Source organism: Electrophorus electricus, chromosome 2 (assembly GCF_013358815.1).
Source record: "Electrophorus electricus isolate fEleEle1 chromosome 2, fEleEle1.pri, whole genome shotgun sequence".
Lineage (NCBI taxonomy): Eukaryota > Metazoa > Chordata > Actinopteri > Gymnotiformes > Gymnotidae > Electrophorus > Electrophorus electricus.
The window spans coordinates 26671607-26677125 of NC_049536.1; positions in this window are offsets into that span (position 1 = coordinate 26671607).

The window sequence follows — 5519 nt, forward strand, 5'->3', positions numbered from 1 at the left end:
CGCGGGAGCCGCGGGAGACCTCACGGTCAGCTTACGCGTCGTCACGCAGTTGACCAATGAAGATACGCTATTGGACAGTGGGAACGCCTACAAGACGCATATTCTCGGAATACAAATGTCACGCAAACCTCTAACCTCACATGTATTTGTAAATCTAACATTTTTAATCTAATTATAAAAATTGACATGAAATGTTGACTGCGGTAGGGAATATATTCATATGCTGCGGTAGTGAACATGTCCTTTATTCTCATTAACTAGACGAATCGCACGTTTTTAAAACAAATTGGAGGGTTACATACAAAGACTAAAGATAATTCTACACTTAAGACGATTTTCCCTCAGACACCACTATAATTTAAACCAATGTTTTCTTGGGACAACCTTTAGATTTTGTGACTGCCTTATTCTGCCATCCAGTGGCAAGTTAAGAGACGTCCACCTGTGATTTCCACGTGTTAAGTGTTGAGTTAGTTCAAAACAGAATGCACTTTTCAACTGTATACAAGCCACTTGTATATTACTCTTAGTGGGTCTTTGCAATTTTACATCAATAAAGTTGTAGCTAGGGATTTACAGAATGATCTACAGAATTAATCACTTAAAATGTTAAATCAAGTCTGTGGACACTTTCAGTCGTCATATTTAACTGCAAACGTGGAAATGTTTTGTCTTACAGAATAGACTATGTGTTATTGCTCCAGATATTCCTAGATCCATTTGCGACACAGTTTCCGCTTATCTAAATGTCTCCGTTAGCATATACACTTATCCACTGAACGGCTGTTCCTGCGCGTCCCTACGTGTCGTCTCCGCGGTGTCTGCGCGTCGAGTGCGTTGCGTGGAACGAGTAACTTATTAAAAGAGTCTTTGTAAAATTATTATTAATATAACATTTAGTACTCATTCGTTTTGTACAGTACGCATATGCAATGTCCACCTCACATCTAGGTCTGCACATATTAAGTTGATTACTTGTGAACATAGTAATAAATACGGCCGCAAGCGGCAATTACGGGTCCAAGCATTGTCTCGCAAGTCTCACACGAAGCAACGTGGACGCAGAAACTTCCCACCATGGACACATGTCATCCTGACTTTGTTCATTGTTTCCTGAAGATGCTGTGAAAAAGGTGGTTGAGATTAGACATCAGTGAAATAAAGTTTTCTGATGAACTGGAAATTTGAATAAGGTGCTTGCAAATTTAAGAAAAATGTACAGACTTAGACGAATATATGTAATTATTGCTATATCCCCTGCCCTCTATCCAGTCATTAAAGGTTTTAAAATGTATGCATTAGCGCTTTGCATATAATGTGGAAAGCTGGTGACTTTGAGTTTTTGAAGATGTTCTAAAATTGAACTGTTCAGTGCTGCCCAATTGTTTGTTGCACCACACTGCAAGTAGTGGATTCCTTAGAACTAGTGTTAATGTATGAAATTAACTTCCAGTAAAGGTTACAACTGGTTAGTTGCGACAGAACTGAGTAAAAGGCTATGTGCATGTGTATGGTTTAGTTTGATCTAGGGTATTTAAAAAAAAAAAAATTCATCACATTTGTGAGTTTTGTGAAAACATCCTCTCTTCACAGCATTTTAAAGACAAGTCAAGGTGTTTACAATGCACAAATGGGCATGTTGTAAAGGTTTAATGGTGGTGAATTTCTGAGTTCAGTTTCTGGTGATGGTATACAAAGATAAGAACTGTACTGTGTTGCTGTAATAGCTTGCATTGATTATATGATAACATGACTTCAAGTACACTTGTGTAGGCCTGTTTACTCTGATGTTCTATATAATATTTAATTAAACTTAACTAATTGTTACACTGTATCGTATATTTTCATACAAAACAGAGTGTTGGAGGCAACACTCTGAAGAGTGAACGAGAGTGACATAAATGTGACATAGCTATTGTAGTAAGTGGTCACCTTGCCTAGATGTTTGAATATCCACCAGCTTGTCAATTTGCCACAAAACAGCTTTGTTCTTTTCAATTACTGGTAAGATACTGCATTCCAGTAATTGTTATTTTGAATAATATTGATACATATCAAGCCCACTTCAAATTAAAGTATTAGGAAGTATTGTGTTAAGTTTAGTTGTGAGTGAATTAACTGAGTGTATATGTATATGTTAAGACTGAATATAGTTATAGTTATATGTTATAGACTCTGTGACCACACACATTGGAAAGATGATAAATAAGTAAGAAGCCAAATTTAAGTTTGATTGTGTGTGTTTGTTTGAGAGACACAGAGACAGTGTTTAGGAAAGCCACAGAGGTGTGTATGGGCATGTGTGATGCAGTGTTTAGGTGAAATCTAATTTCTAAGCACTGTAATTGCTTGGACCCTAAAAACCAAAAGTGTTCCATCCACTAGAAGGCAAGCTACTCTCAGGGTCATTAGTCCCAAGTAGTTGCACAACTTGAATGCATTTACTGGTACATATCCATGATGATTAAATCTCTGCAAAAAATAAATGACTCGACTTCCACATTTAAGAATTATTGTGCTGCCTGAAATTTTTATTGTGTAACTAGTGAGTCCATTTCCCAGACAGATTTTAAACCTAAGTCTAATTTCTGAAGGTGATTCACTTTTGACTTTGCAGTCCAGGACTAGGTTTATTTTAAGTGAATGAAACTGACCCACAATGTGAATCCATTCATTATGCACTTTATGCACTGAAAGTGATATTTTGATTGACGTTCGTCATGTGGCATCAAGTGGCATCATGTGGCAATGGTTGTGTATGGTTTGGGTTTTTTGCGTAGGTCACGGATGTCCACATACAGAGCCTCTACTTGACATTCCACTACTCCAGTCCACCTCCACCGGGAGACGAGGCTCATTACCTAGAGCTTTCTTCATTTCCTCCTTGGAACTGGAAGCATCAGTGTTTGGGTCATTCTCACGATGATCTCCACTGCCTTTCTCTACTCAGAGTTCAGCTGAATTTGTAGAAATGGCAGAGATTGGAACTGTATGGTGTGACTGGATAAATAAGGCTGACGATTGAAATGTATATTTTACAGATTTGGAAAACCTGTAATGAAGTAGTTCTGATTGTACTTTTGGTATGTTCTATGATACCAGTGCCATAACTTTCAATTCCGGTTTGTTTCATTACTAAGGATGAGTTTGGAAATAATGTCTCTCGTCAATCTTTCTTCATTTCCTTAGGTATACTGGGAACATCGCAAGGAGGGTAACGGAGGTCCTCATCTTGCAAGTGTTCACCCAGACTGGCCCCCTGCAAGAGCTGTAAAATGATCATTGATGTGAGAAGATGAGCATGTTGTCCAATGGAAATGCATTATCCTAGCTACTTTAACAGATGGAAGCAGGCTTTTGCCGGCAGGCACATGCGGGTGAAGGAGACGTCTGACGCAGCATGGCTGTTTTTTTTTACAGACAGCAGGAAATGACCCTGGCTGCTTTTGTGGAGTTCCATGAGCACATGCACACTGGCACTGCACTCGCTGCCATAGATGGAAGGAAAATATTAGGCAAAGTAAGACAAGCCTAGAAAAGTAAACTTTGGGACAATAATTTAGATTTGCTTCAGAGCTGGTTTACAGCTGAATCTTCGCCCCACAAGTAAATAATATTAATTGTTTTATTTTATAAAATACTTTTTTTCCCCCTTCAATGGGTAAGTTATGTGCATTTAATTTGTATTAAATGCTCCATTTGACTTTGCAGCAATCCATCTCTCACTAGTGTATGTGAGCTCTTGAGATGATCCTGCAGACACTCAGAAATCAGTTTAACTTGGCACAAGCAATGGGGAAGCCAGAACCATTCCTTCAGCCCTCTGTGACTGTAGCAACCATCTTATTACTTACTACCTCACAAGTAGCTGTTTTTGCTCCTGTTTTGGTAATGTCGCCTCACATTCATTAATGGAATCCATTGTCACGCTATCATTGTTGGTACTGGTAAAGGCTTGCAGAGCATTTCTGACAGTCATATTGTGATGCGGCACTTGTTTTCATAGCGCGGCACCATTGGGTGTGTTCACTTGGTTAATACACCTTTATTGAATACACATTTGTTTAATACACAGTAAATTTTGTTTAGAGCTGTAGAGCAGGACAGGATATCTAGTTTCATAGGCTGGGCTTTCTCTTCAAGCACATTAGCCACTAGAGTTCTCTGTCTCTAGATCTGCATATCTGATTGTCACTGTGTTCCTCTTTTCTCTGCTCCAGCTGATGAAACAGACATTCTCTCCATTCAGGCAGATCATGGAGATTGGAGTTTTCCCAGATAAAAGCTATTCATTTGTGAGGTGCGTTGTACCGAGAGATGTTGAAGACAAATCTAGGACAGTTGTGCTGAAAGTATCTCAATACCTAACAGGTGTGATTTAACTGACTTAACTGTATTCTGCAATTGCCATCATGTATACTGTAATTACCATTTATATTGCAACATATTGTGATTACAATATGCCTGTTCCTAGATCAAACTACACTGGAGTCTTTGTGATGTGAGTTAAAGATTGATTAGGGATGTTTTGACCAAAAATGACTTGCATTGGTTAGATCAAGTACAAGCTGTGATATTATTGAACGTTCATACAACCCTCATCAGGAACGTCTGAGACTTGCTGTAGCCTGAGATTAATGGTGAAATAACAGCAGGAGCCTGTGACATCAGTGCTGCAAAGACTACAAACAGTAGAACAGCTCTGCCGGCTGGAAGAAGAGCCACGCTTGGCTGTGGTTTTGACAAACCATTTAAAATGGACTAACTGTACAGATGACTGCAACATCTCGATAACAACCAAAAACATGAAGTGAAGGGAATTGTCCGGCACGTAGCAACGTGGGTTTGAGGTCGTCTTCATCCTCAGGCAGGTTCGACTCTCATGAGGCCGCGGCTGACACCATCGTGTCGGTGAACGGCACACATATTGAAGGCTACATGATGAAATGCTACCAGGGCAAAGAAACCGCTGATGTGAAGTCCATGCAGCAGATGCCCATGTCTCAGGTACTACCTCGGCGGGCCACACACACACACACACACACACACACACACACACACAGACACACACACACACACACACACACACACACACACACACACACACACACACACACACACACACACACAAGCACAAGCTCCCTCGAATTTCTGAGCAAAACTCTCAGAAATTCAGCTTGAACAGTAGATCAATTTTCAATTCAGGTGTGGTATGTAAGCATTCGACCTGGCAGTGCTGACCATCTGCGCTGTTCATGTGCTTCTTGCTCTAACAGGTCTGACCAAGGCCCTGGCAGTTAGCTGATGGGTAAAGTCTGTGCACTGCTCCATGAGTCCCAGCACAGTGTTTCCCATTATGCTTTGTGGTGTGTAACCATGAACTCTTCAGTGACCTATGTGCTTGTCTTTCTGTGGCTTTGGGAGATGCTGTGCTAACTTATGGAGTGTATGGACAGGCCTGGAACCAGGAGGACTATAAATAAGTAGAAACATGGGTACCCCTCTGCCACCTCCACAGT